This window comes from Rhinolophus sinicus, chromosome 18 (assembly GCF_057876585.1).
Source record: "Rhinolophus sinicus isolate RSI-liver-muscle chromosome 18, RSI-T2T, whole genome shotgun sequence".
NCBI lineage: Eukaryota > Metazoa > Chordata > Mammalia > Chiroptera > Rhinolophidae > Rhinolophus > Rhinolophus sinicus.
The window spans coordinates 48304045-48322806 of NC_142518.1; the positions used below are offsets into that span (position 1 = coordinate 48304045).

An 18762-nucleotide genomic window follows, 5' to 3' on the forward strand; every position below is an offset into this window, starting at 1 on the left:
CAGCGAGAAAGCCAGAGTAGTCTTGATCGTTTTTTTTCTTTTATATTTTATATTGTAATGACAGGCTAAAGTCACTGCAGTTGCTTTCTTCACAGTCTCCCAAACTCTCCACTTTTACTTCTTCCCCTGGTGGGAGGGCGGAGTTCTTTTGAGACCCGGTTGAGTGTAGGCTCGTTTTTTCTATTACACCTTTGGCAAGAGGCTGGAAATGAACTGAGGGGAATATTCATTCCAAAAGTAGAAAAGAGTGAAGCAGAATTGTAATTGTGGTTCTGGCATGAAGAGGGTGTCAAAATGGACTGTCTCCCACAATTAGAAACAAAACTGGGAGCTGGAAGAGTAGGAGATACCTGAAGGCGGGGACACCTGATAAATAACGTTATTCCACTTGGTGGGAGTCCACCAATAATTCGATGGGACCCCCGCATGAAGTTCGTAGTAACAGAGGTCTATCCAGAGGAAAAGTGCTGATACAATGGATTTTGAATCCAAAGGTGGCGTTTAGTGAAGAGACTTGGGGAGATTCATACATGAAAATGTTTAGGACTGAAAGCCTGGACTGGAATAAGGTGATTAAGGCACTCACCTCTTTTGCAACATTTAAGGATGTGCCAAAAACTCAGGAAATTAAAGCAATTTAGATGAGTCATGCAAGTGCAGGATAGGATCCTGTCATTATTTAAAAAATTGATGTTTTGTTCATCATGGACTTTTTTGCATTAATTTACATCATTAAAATAGTGCATTAAATACTTATCTTCATTACTGAGTATGAGGGTGCCCCTTTCCTATTCTGTGCATAAGGAGCATGCCTCCCTAGCCTCGCCCTAGTCCTATCCATTTTTAAGTGGCTTTCTACTCTAAAAGAAGCTTCTATTTGCCTTCCAAAGTTATTTCCTGAGACCTAAAAGTTGTGGGAGTCGGGGTGGAAATTGGTAAATAAAGTACTTGAGGATAATTAAGGGTAAAACAGAGGATCCAGATCCCTGAAGTCCTTTCTCACAGTGCCTTGCTTTGGTTGTTGTAAAAGCTAATTGGGTTTAAAAGTGCTCCAACAACCCAAATCCCTATTCTGGGAGGTAAATCCAAAAAAGGAAATTAACTTTTTGAACAGGTACTTAAAGTTAGAATTTCACTTGTGTTCATATGGATTAAAAAATTGGAATCATCAGTTTAAAAAATAAATATTCATAGCTGCTGCAGAAGACCAAACCATCCCTTCAAACTAAAATATAGCCTAACAGAAGAAAACCACATTTTTATTTCTGCCCGTTCTTACCCAGCACCTACAGTATGGCGTTAAACATCCGTAGTATAAAATTGTTTGACTGCAGCTCAATTTCCCTCCTCCAACCTCATATTGCATTGTGTTTCAAGTAGATAAATCAGAAAGACATTTAAATTGCTTTCTTTTGTCCACAGGTATTAGTATCATCCTTAGATGTTCTAGGTGCCTCTTTTTGCCCTTACGGTGAAGTCATTATTGGGTGAGACTAGATATGTTTCAATCATTTTATTTTCCAAGTGTTAGAAGGTAAGCATAAAAATGGGTTCGATATAAGGAGTGCTTCATAAGGATAAAGAGAAACATGAAGGGAACGAAATGTGTGTCAACACTGGAACATATTCATTCAACAAGTATCTATTTAGCATTATTTTGTGAGTTGGATTTTGTTTTTGTAGAGTAGCCTATGAAAATGCAAACCCTGTGGCATGAAAAGTTGCATTACATGGTTTCTGCCTTTACGAATTTGTACAACTTTGTAGGGTAAAGCAAACAGATGCACACATATTTATAAATCAAGGTTGCTTGTATCATGTAAGTGGTGCAATCTAAGTTCAATCAGAGAACAGAAGGGGACTATTGTTTAGGACTGAAAGCTTTGGAGAAAGCTTTTGCTGAGGAGGTGTTATTTGACTTGGCTCTTAACTGTTGGATAGACTGTTATATTGTAGCAAATGCAGAGGCAGAGAAACTTTGTTTTTGTTCAGGGAACAGATTGCCTAGCCCAAGTGGATAGAAACAAATGGTCATGAGGAGCCTTGGGAGGTAAAACCTAGTTTGGAAGCAAAGCAAAATGGCGCAGGTCAGATAGCTCTAAGATTCCTCTTAAAATTTGTCAGCAATTTTCTTTTTTGGTCAGTTTTTCCTCTATGCAGTCTAACCTGTTGCAACTGTGATTTATGTCTTATCAGATTGAAAAAAGAGCCATGCATGCATGCATAAGAAAATTTTCTGTGTGAAACATTTCTCTAATTCCTGACACCACCACCCCCCCCATGTATTCCTTTGCATCCATGAACCAGGATGGTGTTTGTACAAACCAACCTGCTCTAGGCTCTTTGCCTTTGTTAAATTATTACCACCAACAGTAGCCCAGTCTCTTCTATCTTCACCTAGCAAATGTTTACCAAATTGTTCAGACCCCAGTCAAATATCACCTCTTTGAAAAAAGCCTTCTCCAATAATTTCAGCCCTAAAAGATCCTACCTTCTTCTTCTACTATATCATTTAGATTGTACCACTCAATATGACACAAGCAAGCTTGATATTTTCCACTATCTCCCCAACAACTCAGTGCTACAACTTCAGTTACTTAAAATTTTACATACTTAGTTCCACTTGCCTATTTTCTCAGCACAGTATAGTATATACCTCCTATAGAATTCACTAACTATAAAAACTATTTTACTAAATAAATTATTCTTAGTAAAGTCTTTATTTTTATATAATTGTCAAAGTTAGACTTTTATTGGTTTATTTGTTTCCTAAAATTACATTGGCTTATTTCTCTTTTTGGATTATTTATTAATGACTATGAAAGTTGATTGCCAGACAATTCTCCAGTACTCTCTAATTTCTCCTGGGTATTAAGTATGCCTACTACCAACAGGAGTTTTAGCATGTCCATTTAGTAACCATTGAGAAATGACACAAGATGATATGAAAAATTATAGAGGAAAAGTACCAACATTAACGTGTTTAAGAGAGACTCCAAAAGAAAATATTAAGATTATGTGTTTATGAGAAAAGGGACATTAGGCAGTTAAGATAAAAATGGTCTTCAAATATTCTGTATTATTTGTAGTTAAAATTATATATATATATATATATATATATATATATATATATATATATATATATATATATACACATATATATGTATATATATATGTGTATATATATATATATATATATATATATGATGCTTATTAAAAGTAGCTCTATATACACTGCATGCAATGGCATCTCAAAATACTGATTGATTATTAATAGATATTTTCTTTCCCCTATTAAATTATCTTTAATTTTGGCCTCATCCATTACCATTATTATCCCCATTATATTACCAAAAATGAAGACTATCAAAAAACTACTCATTATTTTTAGCAAATAATAATTCAAAACTTCTAGCATATAATTAAAATATTGTGTTTTAAATATGTTGTTGGCTGGTATTTTTAGAAGGCAAAATAAATGGTAAGTCTACAGTGAGCCAAATATAGCAATGCACTGATTTTTGAGATTTGTTTAAGATTGATTTGAGGAATTTGCTTAAAATGATGACAGTACATAGCTGAAACTCTGGAAAAACTGTAATCCTGAGGACTCAAAGCTTCCCATATTCTATATTTATTCACAGCAGACCCGAGACTAATAAAATAATTAATGAGTGATCTCTGATAGGAAGGATCTGGAAAATAATTTTCCAATGATAGAAAAAAAAATGGGGCTGCTTGTTAAGGGAAAAGGAATATAATACAATTTTATATTTTTAATTGCAAAATTTCTACTTACTTTTAAAGTAATAATTTGAAAGAATTCTATTTTTAGGCTCAGACCTTAAAGCTTAGAGGAGACTATTAGAATTTGCCAAGTACTTGCCCATGTTTTCCTTTTTCTTTTGCCAGAAGAGTTTTCAAACAAAATTACAGATGTGCTTTTTCATCGGCTAAAAGTTATTTGAACATTTCCAACTTCCAGTAGGTATCCTCATTTACTTGAAGGGTGTTAAAGTTTCTAACTTTAGCTATAGACTTCTGATTCCCTTAAATTTACTAAATTCTATTTAATGAACTTAATTAATTTATTTTTTTTTGGTTATGGTTAATATCTGTTTTTGCATGAAATATGAGTTTTAAAATCTTAAAGATTTTGTAATACTTTACCATCAGCCTTATCATATAGAAGCATAGATATTAGTCCATAGCATATAAACTACTAAGTTGTAGATTGGGACAATTCTACAAGTTGTATGAATATTATGGTACACTAAGACAATAGCATCTTTAGTTTAAAACAATTATAATTTGGCTTTTTATATTTTAATTTAATACTTCAGGCTTCTCTCTCCTTAGAAAGCTCACTAATGCTGGTTATGCTTATAAAAATAATTTATTAAAAATAATTTAAAAGTTGATAAATGCCTCGTACTACCTATATGAGACTAGAGCTTATTTTCAAATAAAGATAGATCAGTTTTTTGGTGTAATCCAACTGTCCCTCAGTGAGGGTTGATTAGAAAACAATCACCTTTCATTGAGAAAATAGTGGCAACCTGTCAAACATGTTGTGTCAGAAACCAACATCTTCACTAATAAAAATATTTAGCTTAGTAAACTGATACCATTTTAATCACAAGCTAAAGGTAAATGCTGGATTTTTAAGATGCTCATAGAGAAATGATTCTCTTAACTTTGCATCATACTAGGGTCTCCCCCTACCTTTTTGTTTTGTTTTGTTTTTGGCTTTCATCCACTCACTTAGAGTCTTACACAGCAGATTGTTTTATAATAAGCACTATATAACCCTCCAAACTGTTTTCTTTTATTGTTAATTACTTAAAACACGTGGGCCATACTGAAGCTTGTTTAAATTTAGACATATCTAAAGTGTGATAAAAAAGGTAAGACTAGTTTTATTGAATCTTTGAACTGTAGATATGAATGCTCTGATGAAATAGTAGAACTCGAGTGAATTTTGTTTTGGGGAATTGGCAATCTGTGCCATTGTTTTTACTAACTGTATATCCCTTCAAGAGGATAAATGAATAAACAGCTGTACAACAAAGGAATTAAGTCTGAAAATGCTTCAGAGTGTACAGCAAAGAAAGAGTGCAAGAAGGAAGAGAGAAAAGATCCACTGGACAAAAACCATTAAGAAGTTATCTTTTGGGGGTGGGTGGGCAGCAGGACAGCAGCCGGAGCTGGAGTCGAAGCCAGAACCACCGTGGCTGCAAAGAATGGATGCTGGTGCAGTAATGAGGCAGCCAGTGGGTCCCGAAGCCTAAGTCTTTGTAAAGCCGGCAATGCCAAGTCTCAATGGTTGCGATGCCGAAAAACCATTAACATGCTAAAACCATCAGCTCTCAGAGTGCACATACGTGCAGAGGTCCGTGTCCCGAGACACTATTGCCATTCACTTCTCGGCGGGAAGGAGGAGGAGGAGTTCAGGAAGTATCTTGAGGGGCTGGACAATTAGAGCATTGGAAGGGGGCTTGAAGCCAAGGAAGACCTCTATCTGGCCATGACCCTGCCGGCCTTGAGGCCCAGTCCATCCTGGTAGATGGACTGTCCAGGTCCCCTGCCATTTTGCTCCTCTCCAAGAACACTGTAAAGCTGTTGGAGGCCTCTTCTCCAACAGTGCAAGTATTAAGTGCAGTGTAATTAGCAATGTCCCCAAGGTCATCTTAATCAAGGTCCTTAGCTAGTCCTCCCAGTGTGTCATCCCTTTCTCAGTGGAAAACCAGTTCTTCCTCTCCCTTGTTTTCTTCTTCCAAGTCTCTTGTCCTCTCATCCAGTGCCTCATCCTCCACCCTTTCCACTGCAAAACCCTACATGAGCCTTGTGAAATCCCTGTTGACTGAGGTGGAGACAAAGAACCCCCACACCCCCCAAGGCACAGGCACTTGATGAAGACTTTAGTTAAGTCTCTGCCCACAGACACCTCCAGGGAAGAGTCAGATACTGTGTCCTATAAACCACCTGACTTCAAGCTGAATTTACACCTGTTCAAGCAGTTCACACAGCCATGAAATAGAGGTGATGATTCCAAAGCAGCACCTTCTTCCCCAGTGACTTCTCCCTCTGATACACATTCTATTTTTTATTGTTAAAATTTATTGGGGTGACAATGGTTAGTAAAATTACAGAGGTTTCAAGTGTACAATTCTGTAATACATGATCTATATATCATATTGTGTGTTCACGGTGTTAGATAATATGGTGATGGAAGGAGAACTGACTTTGGGTGGTAAATATGCTCCTTTTTTAAAGTGCCTGAAATGGAAGCCAAAATCAAAGACACTAAGCAACACATTTCAGAAGTCATATACAAACCTTTTCAGCTCCTTAGTAAAATTATAGGGGAAGAAAATGGCAGCCATAGGCACAAAGCCTTATTTTCAAGTGCTTCAGAACTCTGTAATCTGTCCAGCTTGAACAGTCATTTGGAAAGCAATAACTGCTACAGCATCAAGGAAGAGGAGTGTGATTCCGAGGGGGACAGTGATGGAAGTGATCCCAGCATCCCCAAAAGTGACCACCCAAAGTCCACTGATGAGCCCATAAGAGAAGTAGAACTGAAAAGTTCTCAGGTGAGCAGTCTAAAGGATTTGAGCCTGAAGACAAGTTCTCCAGTCCTTGAGAAATGTTCTTTGTCTGCCTTAGTGAGCAAAGAAGATGAAGAGTTTTGTAAACTGTGCACTGAGGAACTTGATTGGAAATGGAAGGGGAGAGTAAAGTTGAAAAGCTCCTAGTTATGCCTCTCAAGCCAGAGATGCTGGCAGACAATGGTCCAGCTTTTGACAGGGACAAGAAGGTGGGCTCGGCCATGCAGCATCCAGAGTTATCAGTGAAGACATTGGGCTTCTTTATACTGTGTGTCTACGCACACCTCATCCTCTTCTCCCCTATATGTGAATGGACTCTTTCTGGGAATTGGCCAGGTATTCACGACTGCAGTTTGCATGATTTGTTTGTTTTTTTACACCACCAAGTGCTCATAAATATCACAGACTACATGAAAATCAACAACACTGGAGCACAAGATCTCTGGATATCAAAGAACCATGAATACTAAAGGGATGGATGAATGAAATTTACAACTATGATCCAGAAACCTACCATGTGACTTTGACACATTCAGTCTTTGTTCAACTTGATGGTGGAATCTTAAGACTTTCAAAGCTCAATAAAAATATATCCAGGATGGCAAGCTACCATGAAACAAAACCAGAGGTCACCTACATCAACCAGAAAATCTATGATCTCTCAGAGAGCAAGATTTATCTTGTATCTAAAAGTTTGGTTCAAAAACAAATCTGGAATAAAAATTACCCCATTTGTATCAAGCTTGGTCAACAAGGTGACTTTATGTCCAAGGCCCAGACAGATGAAAAGATTTCAGGAGAAAAGCTACCAACTGAGACAGCTGGGAGGTGAGGACCCTAAGAAGCCACCCATCCTCAGAAGGGAACAAGATCTGACCAGCAAGATCAGATATTGTATCTGTTTGGGAGAACTGGCCGAGAAAAAGAGGAGTGGTTTAGGAGACTTATTCTGGCTTCTAAGCTGAAGTTGGAAATCAAGAAGCCACCTGGTGTCCCTGGAAGTAAACCAGGGGTTTTGCCCTCACACAGCAGACACAGCAGTTCCTCGGAGCACCTGACCCACAGTCGCAGCAGCAGCAAAGGCAATGTGGAGGAGATTATATGCCAGCCAAAGCAGAAGGAGCTGGTGGGCAGTGTGCGGCAGAAGATGCTCCTGGACTATAGTGTGTTCATGGCCAGGTGTGTCCCCTAGGGTAACTGAAACCCCCAGAGGAGCCCTGTGCAGAGTGTGGAAAGCAGCCCCACAGCTGGGAAAAGGTTGCCAGAGGCTCCACCCTGAGGAGGAAGAACAGGAAGCCTGGGTGAACGCATTCCTTGGAAGAATGTTTTGAGACTTCTTAGGAGAGGAGTACTAGTCTAATGTGGTGTCTAAGAAAATCCAAATGAAAAAGCAAAACACAACTCCCCTACTTTATGAATGAGCTAACTCTGATGGAACTTGACATGGTGGTAGCTGTGCCAAAAATCCTTCAGGCCTTGTAGCCTTATGTTGATCACCAAGGAAATGTCTTACAATAGTTCCTTTCTGATGACTGTAGAGACCAAAATGAATTTGACCAAGCTAGGTAAGGAGCTTCTTGTTGAAATCCTGAAGGTTGGAGAAATTGGCAAAGAAGATTGCAGGCCCATGGCATGCTGTCTGGTGACAACGATGAGGAGCTCTCCAGTGCTGGCTTGATGACTCCTTTGACAAAGACAATGAACCAGAGTCCAGCACAGAAGACAAACCGCTTCTCCCAGGGGCCGAAGGGTAAGTTGGCGGTCATCTAACCAGTAAGACTATGAGGTTTGTTGATAAAAATACCAAATCAAAATATTTCCAAAAGGCAACAGAGACAGAGTTCATCAAAAAGAAGTTTGAAGAAGTCTCCCATACACCCCTGCTGCTAACTGTAGAAATACAAGAATGTAGAGGAACCTTGGCAGTCAGCATTCCACCTCCCCAACTGACCAAATACGGTATGGTTTCCAGAAGCCACCGTATGTAGAGCTGAAACCTCTGCCAAAACTTGGAGAGAGAGAAGTGACTTTAGTTCATGTGACAGACTAGATAGAGAAGAAACTGGAGCAAGAGTTTTATAAAGTTTTCTCATGCCAAACGTAGATGATGTTTATATCCCTTGCTCCACTTCTGGCTTCCTGAAAGACCCACTTGTGAAAGCTGCTGATCAGCTGTGATGGGTGAAGATCTGACATTTCCAGTATTATGAGATCTAGCTCAAGGTGTGGGGTTATTGGCTGCCATCTGTGCTGTAGCACTAGCCTTTCCTTCTGCCACAGCTTTTGCCTTCTGCCTGCCAGTGCCCATTCCACTGTGAGGTGTCATTCCACATGTCCAGCAACTGTTGTCTGCATTGCCTACTGCAAAGCTTTGACTCAGCAAAGGAGACAGGAAGAATCATCACAGTGGATCAAGAGGTTACAAGTGACTCACACCATGGCTTTTTTTTTTAAGTCTACTAGTTTTTGTGGCAGCAAAAGAACACATTAAGAGCAAAGCTACAACTGGAAGGCTTCCGCTTTCCTCCTCAACTCCAAAGCTTTTCCTCAGGCATACAGATCACAAATGGAACATTTTCTCACTATAACAGTTTGTGTCATCCAGCCTTCCACACACTGAGAATGTTAATGTGGTAGCATGTGGAGGGTGGAGAGTGGAATTCTGTGAACTGTTTCATTCGTGATAAAGAGATATGCATAGCAACTTACTTTCCTTTATATTAAATTGTGCATTGTGGAAGCAAGTAGCAGTAGAACATGAACACACACTATCAACTGGGGTGGGTACAGTGGGGTTTCTGTGAACATTAGGCAAAGCCATGAGATCAAACCATGCCAAGCCTTTCACCAGTGAGTTGCAATCACCTGATTCTAAAGAATCACAAATGGTTTCTGATATGAGCATATGTGAAAACATCAAACACTGCATATGATGACTGTATCAGGTTGGGCCAGTAATCCAGAGCCACCATTTTTTCTGTCTGGCACTTCCAGCATGCTCCAGGAAGCTTTGTAGAGGCATATTAGTGCTTTCTTAACCTAATTGGTTTGGGATGTTTTGTGGGTAGTTTCTTTTCTGATGGCCCAAACAGAGGTGTCATCCTGGGTTAAGACCAAAAGATTGCTCAACATCAAACACTGCATATCTCAAAACTAACATGTAATATTTCTTCAATGTTACCAACTTTAATTTGTGCATTTGTGTCAGAATGTTTAGTTTACAAGTATGGAGACTCTAATTGTATAATTTGCTTTGAGAAGTACATTGAAAATGATTTTTTTGTGTTTAAGTCTTCATCCAACATCAAAATTACATTGGGTAACTTTTGTAACTTACATATGTGGACTAAGCTAATAGTGGTTGTTTTTAGGCATTCAATATTATTTTATATTAGTTTCAGTTGTACAGCATAGTGGTTAAACATTTATATAATTATGAAGTGATCCCCTTGTCTAGTACCCACCTGGCACTATACATAGTTATTATCATATTATTGATTACATTCCCTGTGCTTTACATCCCTATGACTACTTTGTAACTACCAATTTGTATTTCTTAATCCCTTCAACTTTTTCACTAGCCCCCAATTCCCCTCCCATCTATCACCCCAAGAAATCCAGTAGCCATCTGACACCATGCATAGTTATTACAATAGTATTGACTATATTCCTTAAGCTATACCCTACATCCCCATAACTACTGTGTAACAACCAATTTGTACTACTTAATCCCTTCCCCCTTTTTTACCCACCCCAAACCCCCTCCCATCTGGTGCCCATCAAAATGTCTTCTGTATTTATGAGTTTGTTTCTGTTTCATTATTTTGTTTATTTTGTTCTTTAGATTCCACTTATAAATGAAATCATATGACATTTGTCTTTCACTGTCTTACTTACTACGCCCAGCACAATACCTTCTAGGACCATCCATGTTGTTGCAGATGGCAAGATTTCTTTCTTTTTTGTTGCTGAGTAATATTACATTATATGTATGTGTGTGTGTGTATATATATATATATATACATACATACATACATACATACATACATACATATATATATATATATATATATATATATATATATATATATATATATCACCTCTTCTTAATCCATTCATCCATTCAGGGACACCCACGTTGCCTTCAAATTTTGGCTATTGTCAATAATGCTTCAATGAACATATGGTTGAGCACGTCTTCTCAAAGCATTTTGGGTTGATCCAGGTTCATCTGGGTCTCCCAGATGTAGGATTACTAGGTCTTTCTTTGTCTCTTGTTATAGCCTTTGTCTTAAAGTCTATTTTGTGTGGTATAAGTATTGCTACCCCAGCTTCTTTTGTTTGTTTGTTTCCATTTTCATGAAACATATTTTTCCATCCCTTTATTTTCAGTCAGTGTGTGTCTTTGAATCTGAAGTGAGCCTTTTTAAAAAAATTAGTTTCAAGTGTACAAAGCAATATAATAGTTAGACATTTATACCCCTCACAAGATGACAACGCCTCCAATCTATTACCCCTATGACATCATATACAGCTGTTACTATACCATTGACTATATTCCTTATGCTGTACTCCACATCCCATGACCATATATATATAGCCAAAAAATGTATACACATTTTAAGAAAGGGAAAAACTGTATTAAAATAACGATTATAGCAACCATTTTGAGCACCTCTTCTAATGGCAGAAGTCAAAGGTGACTTGTTGTTGGTATACATTAAGTATTACAATTTTAATACAGGTTTTTTCCATATGTATATAATTATAGTTGATCTTCAATATTATTCAACTTCAGCTTCAGTAATATAGCACAGTGGTCAGCCATCTAAATAGTCCATGAAGTGAGTCTTTTGTCGTCAACATATGTAAGGGTTTTGTTTACTTCTTTATTTTTAAAACTTTTTTTTATTAGTTTCAGGTGCACAAAACAATGTAATAGTTAGACATTTATCATTTATATCTCTCACACAGTGACAACCCCCCTTCCCCCATCGACTACCCCTCTGACATCGCATACAGCCATTACATTTCCACTGTCCCTATTCCTAGTGCTGTACTCCGTTTCTTGTATATATATATAAACTTGTATATATATATATATAAACTTGTATATATACATGTATATATAAACTATATACATATATAAACTTGTAGGTGACATTCATTATTGTTCAGCTTCAGCTTCAGCTTCAGGTGTACAGTGCACTGATCAGGCATCTACATCATCCCTGAGGTGGTCTCCCTAATGAGACAAGTGTACATCGGATACCCTACAAAATCTTTACAACATTATTGATTACATTCCCCAAATTGGCTTCTCTATCCCTGTGTCAATCTCACAGTCCCCCTTATTCCCGCCCCCACTCCCATCTAGCAACCCTCAGTTTTTCCTCTATGTCTCTGAAACTGTTTCTGATTAGTTCATTCATTTATTCTTTTTTTTCATTTTTTTTTATTATTTTATTAGTTTCAGGTGCACAAGACAAAGCAAAACTTAGACTTTTATCATTTATATCCTTCACACTGTGTGAACACCCCTCCCCCCATCCACTATCCCTCTGTACGTTCCCCAAATTAATTTTCAAAACCCCATGACCATGTTGTGGTTACCGACTATTTTCTAAACCTCTCACCTTCCCCTTATCCCCACCCCCCCGCCCCTCTAGCAACCCTCAGTTTTTCCTCCATGTTTCCAAAACTGTCTCTGATTAGTTCATTCACTTATTCTTTTCTTTAGATTCCGCATATAAGTGAGATCATATGGTATTTGTCTTTCTCTGTCTGACTTATTTCACTTACCATAATGTACTTTAGGTCTATCCATATTGTTGCAAGTGGTAAGATTTCATTCTTCTTTATGGCTGTGTAATAATACACTGTATAAATGTACCACAGTTTCTTAATCTAGTCGTCTACCGATGGGCATTTCGGTTGTTTCCATGTCTTGGCTATTGTGTATAGTGCTAAAATAAACATAGGGGTGCATAAATCTTTTTTAATTAGAGTTTTGGATTTCTCCAGATAGAAACCTAGGAGTGGAATTGCTGAATCAAAAGGTACTTCCATTTTCAGATTTTTGAGATACCTCCATACTGTTTTCCACAGTGGCTGCACCAATCTGCAATCCCACCAACAGTGCACAAGGGTTCTGTTTTCTCCACATCCTTGCCAGCACTTGTTGTTTGTTGATTTATTGATGATGGCCATTTTGACTGGGTTGAGGTGGTATCTCATTGTGGTTTTTATTTGCATTTCTCTAATGATTAGTGAGGCTGAGCATTTTTTCATATGTCTGTTTGCCATCTGTATGTCTTTTTTAGAAAAAATGTCTCTTCGTATCCTCCGCCCATTTTTTAATTGGGTTGTTTGCTTTTTGGAGTTGAGTTGAGTGAGTTTTTTAAATAAATTTGGGTTATTAACCCCTCTTCGGATATATCATTGGCAAATATCTTCTCCCATTCAGTAGGATGCCTTTTTGTTTTACTGTTGGTTTCTTTGCTGTGAAAAAACTTTTCAGTTTGATGTAATCCCACATGTTTATTTTTTCTCTTACTTCCCTTGCCCGAGGGGATATATCAGTAAAAATCTTACTCCGGGTAATGTCTAACTTTCTTGCTATATTTTCTTCTAGGAATTTTATGGTTTCAGATCTTACATTTAAGTCTTTAATCCATTTTGAATTTATTGTTGTATATGGTGTAAGGAGGTGGTCTAGCTTCATTTTTTTTTGCATGTGTCTGTCCAGGTTTCCCAGCACCATTTATTGAATAGGCTGTCTTTACCCCACTGTAAGTTCTTGCTTCCATTGTTATACACTGAACGACCATAAAGACATGGATTTATTTCTGGGGTCTCTATTCTTTTCCATTGATCTATATGTCTGTCTTTATGCCAGTACCATGCTGTTTTGATTACTGTAGCCTTCTACTATAGTTTGATGCCAGGTATCGTTCATTATACCTCCCACTTTGTTCTTATTTCTCAAAATTGCCGAGGCTATCCAGGGTCTTTTATGGTTCCATATAAATTTTAGGATTGTATGTTTGATTTCTGTGAAAATTGTCCTTAGTGGTTTGATAGGAATTGCGTTGAATCTGTATATTGCCTTAGGCAGTATGGACATTTTAACTATGTTAATTCTTCCTATCCATCAGCATGGTATGTGTTTCCATCTATTTGTATCTTCTTTAATTTCTCTCTTCAGTGTCTTATAATTTTATGAGTACAGATCTTTTACTTCTTTGGTTGAATTTATCCCCAGGTATTTTATAGTCTTTAAAGCAATTATAAATGGGATTGTTTTCTTAGTGTCTCCTTCTGATATTTTATTATTGGTATATACAAATGCAACTGAATTCTGAATATTAATTTTGTATCCTGCTACTTTAATATATTCATTCATCATTTCTAATAGTTTTTTGGTGGAGTCTTTAGGGTTCTTTCTCTATAGTATCATGTCATATGCATATAATGACAATTTTACTTCCTCCTTACCAATGTGGGTTCCTTTTATTTCTTTTTCTTGTCTGATTGCTGTGGCTAGAACTTCCAGCACCATGTTGAATAGAAGAGGAGAAAGTGGGCAACCTTGCCTTGTTTCTGATCTTAAGGGGAATGGGTTTAGCTTTTCCCCATTGAGTATGATGTTAGCTGTGGGTTTATCATATGTGGCCTTTAATATGTTGAGATATGGTCCCTCTATTCTCACTTTCTTAAGGGTTTTTATCATAAATGGCTGCTGGATTTTGTCAAATGCTTTTTCTGCATCTATTGATATGAGCATATGATTTTTATTTTTCATTTTTTTAATGTGGTGTATCACATTAATTGATTTGTGGATGTTGAACCACCCTTGTATACCAGGAATGAATCCCACTTGATCATGCTGTATGATCTTTTTAATGCATTGCTGAATTCTGTTTGCTAATATTTTTTGAGGATATTGGCATCTATATTCATTAGAGATATCGGCCTAGAGTGTTCTTTTTTTGTAGTGTCCTTGTCTAATTTTGGGATCAGGGTGATAGTGGCCTCGTAAAAAGTGTTTGGGAGCCTTTCCTCGTTCCGGATTTTTTGGAGTAGCTTGAGGAGAATAGGTGGTAATTCTTTTTGAATGTTTTGTAAAATTCACCTGTAAAGCCATCTGGTCCAGGGCTTTTGTTTGTTGGGAGATTGTTGATTACTGGTTCAATTTCCCTGGTGGTAATCAGTCTATTCAGGTTTTCCGTTTCTTGTTGAGTTAGCCGTGGGAGGTTGTATGCTTCTAGAAAATTGTCCATTTCTTCCAGGTTGTCTAATTTGTTGGCATATAGTTTCTCATAGTAATTTCTTAAAATTTTCTGGATTTCTGTGGTGTCTCTTGTCACTTCTTCTCTTTCATTTCTGATTTTGTTAAGTTGGGTCCTCTCTCTTTTTTTGTGTGTGAGTCTGGCTAAAGGTTTGTCGATTTTGTTTATCTTCTCTGAAAACCAACTCTTGGATTCATTGGTCTTTTGTATCGTTTTTCTGGTCTCTATTTCACTATTTCCACTCTGATCTTTATTATCTCTTTCCTGTACTTCCTTTGGGCTTATTTTGCTGTTCTTTTTCCAGATCCCTTAAGTGTGAAGGTAAACTGTTGATTAGTGACTTTTCTTGTTTCTTTAAGCAGGCCTGGTAATGCTATGAATTTGCCTCCTAGGACTGCTTTCGCTGTATGCCATAGATTTTGGGTCATCATGTTTTCATTTCCTTTTGTCTCGAGATAACTTTTCATTTCTTCCTTGGTCTCCTGCTTGACCCATTCATTATTTAGTAACATGTTTTTCAGCCTCCATGAATTTGTGTCTTCCAGTTTTATTCCTGTAGTTGATTTCTAATTTCATAGCCCTGTGGTCAGAGAAGACAACTGGTATGATTTCAATTTTCTTAAACTTATTAAGACTTGTTTTGTGGCCTAACATTTGGTATATCTTGAAAATGTTCCATGTGTGCTTCAGAAGAATGTGTATCCTACAGCTTTGTGGTGAAATGCTCTGAAAATGTCTATTAAATCCAACTGGTTCCATGTGTCACTTAAGACTATTGTGTCCATATTGATTTTCTGTCTGGAAGACCTGTCCCTTGTTGTCAGAGGTGTGTTGAGGGTTTTGTTTTTTTAGCCATTCAGCACCTCTCTTTTGATTTGAGCATTTAATCCATTTACATTGAAAGTTATTGTTTATAGATATGTAGTTATTGCCATTTGATTATTCATATTTTTTTTTCAACTTAAAGAAATCCCTCTAAGATTCCTTGTAATACTGGTTTTGTGGTGATGAACTCCTTTAGTTTTTTTTTTTCTTTTCTGGGAAACTCTTTATCTGTCCTTTGATTCCAAATGATAGCTTTGCTGGGTAGAATAATCTTGGCTGTAGGTCTTTGCTTTTCTTCACATTGAATATTCTGTGCCAATCCCTTCTGGCCTGCAAAATTTCTGTTGAGAAATTAGCTGATAGTCTTATGTGAGCTCCCTTGTAGGTAATTAACTGATTTTCTTTTGCTGTTTTTAAGATTCTTTGTCTTTAACCTTTGGCATTTTAATTATGATGTATCTTGGTGTTGGCCTGTTTGGGTTCATCTTGTTTGGGACTGTCTGTGCTTCCTGGGCTTGTATATCTATGTCGTTTGCCAGATTAGGAAAGTTTTCCATCATTATTTCTTCAAATAGGTTTTCAATTTCTTGCTCTCTCTCTTCTCCTTCTGGTACCCTCATAATGTGGATGTTGGAGTGTTTGATGTTGTGCCACAGGTCGCTTAAACTCTCCCCATTATTTTTGGATTCCTTTTTTCTTTTTGTCTTCTGATTGGATATTTTCTGCTACCTTGTCTTCTAAATCGCTGATTTGATCCACTGTTTCATCTAATCTACTGTTGATTCCTTGTAATGTATCCTTCATTTTTGTTATTATATTCTTTATTTCTGACTGGTTCTTTTTATGTTGTCTATCTCCATTTTTATGTTTCTGATTGCTTCATTGAAGTTCTCCCTGAGATCAGTGAGCATTGTCATAACCAGTGCTTGGAATACTGCCTCTGGTAGATTACTTATCTCCATTTCATTTAGTTCTTTTCTTGGAGCTTTGTTCTGTACTTTTATTTGGACATGTTTCCCCAATGGGCTTCCTCTCTGGGTTTGTTTGTATGTAATAGGTAGGGCTGCTATGTCTCCCGGTCTTAGTAGTATGGCCTTATGTAGGAGGTATGCTGTGGGGTTGTGACACAGTTTTCCTGGTCACCTGAGTTCCACACTCCAGGTGTGTCCCTTGTGTGGGTTGTGTGTGCCCTCCTCTTATAGTTGAGTTTTGGATTGACCCTCAGGCTCATTGGTTGTGAGGACTGGGCATGACTATAATGCAGGAGTTGTGGTGCAGGGGCTAACCCTACAGAGCAGGTTCTGCCTGATCTGCCCCTTGGGTTTGTCATCCTTGGAGGTGGCTGGGTGATGCTCCAGCTCTTTTCAAAGCTTGCCACTGGTCACGCCAGTTCCAGGGCCATCTGAGAAGGGACTCACTGCAGGTCAAGTTCAGCTGGTGGCCCAGTGCCCAACCCGGGGTCATCCTGTAGGAGCCACAAAGCAATCTGAAGATGGCTGCTGCCTGTGCCATGCTTGGAAGTGCCTTGAGAGGCCAAGCCATGAACCAAGGCCAGCTGCTGCTAGTGCCAACTTAGGGCTGCTCATCCAGAGGTATAGGACACTATCAAGCCTGATGCTACTTGTCTGGGTTCCGTGAACCTTTGAGAGACCCCAGGAAAGTCTGCAGCATGAGCCAAGGCAGGCAGTTTGTACAAAAAATCCACTGGAAGCGGCTTGGGTGTGCCTGAAAGTTGGGTGGAGCCAGGTCTCGAATCAACAGCCCATGGTGAATGTGCGCTGACTGCTTCTGCATGGTGGGATTGGGATGAGCTCAACAAAGAAACAATGGCCTCAGCCAGCTCCTCTGACCAGGAGGAAGCTGTCCCTCCAGTGCCCATCCTGAAACCAGACAACCCTGTCCACCCCGTATGTCCCTTCTGCCTCTGCGCTGGAACTCAAAGCCAGTGACTCTGTTGGTAAGTCCGAGTGCGGTCTCTTCTGGAGGAGCCACCCTCCATCTCAGTTGCAATCTCTGCTGGTTTTCACAATCAGAAATTGTGGGAACTTTTCTCCTCGACACTGGAACCCAGGGCTGGGGTGGGGCTGGGACCTCTAGCCCCCTCCAGGGGGGACCTCAACAGCTGACATATACTTCCCAATTTTTAATGGTCACAAGCAGGTGTGGGACTGGCCCATTCCACATCTCTGTCCCTCCTTCCAGTCTTGAGGTGGCTCCTTCTGCAAGTCCTTAGTTGTAGAGCTTGAGTTTAGCAAGATTTTAGGTGATTCTTAATGGTGGGTGTTTTGCAGTTTAGTTTTAATTTTGATGTGGTCATCAGAGGTAAGCACAGCGTTTACTTACTACACCATTTTCTAATAGTGTGTTTTTTTTAACAACACCATCTCTGAACATGATTTCAAAGAAATTAACATATTGAAAAATATATTTGAACCCTTATTTGATTAATTTGTATCATTAAGTACCTTGACTTAAATTATTTGACATCCCCACTAAAAAAGGAATAATCTCTTAAGAGTCGTTTTCGGGGGGATAAATTATAAACATCTCGGTATTCTTATATTCTATGCACATGGTGGAAAATGTACTGCAGGTTTCCTCCAATTACTTCTTTTTGAAGGATTCATTCTTTTCATTTGTTTATTCTTATCCTCTTTTTGTCAGTCTATGTTCAATTCATTTGTTAGACAATAGCTGACATGCTTCATTCATTTCCCACTTACTTAAAACCTGGGAAATTATATTTTATATTGAGATGAGTAAACAGTGAAGAATATTGGCATCCTCAGTTCCTACACATTTTGATGACAATGGTATAAATCTACATTCACATATTTCATTATTTCCAATAAACTATACATATCTTAGGAACTTCTTCCCTTGGTTTCAGGGTTATGTTTTCTAAATGCAAATAAGACAATATAGTTTTTTAAATATGCCCAAAGAATAGTTTACTTGTTGGATTATATGTTATCTAGTCTATTTCATGTATGGATTCATTTCTGATTCAAATTGAAGGGAAATAGAATTACTCC

General features: G+C 38.1%; 1 pseudogene; it reads left to right on the top strand.

Moving 5' to 3' along the window:
* The first annotated feature begins 5087 nt into the window (after window positions 1-5087).
* Window positions 5088-8789, top strand: LOC109437981 (testis-expressed protein 2 pseudogene; annotated as a pseudogene).
* The last annotated feature ends 9973 nt before the right edge of the window (window positions 8790-18762 follow it).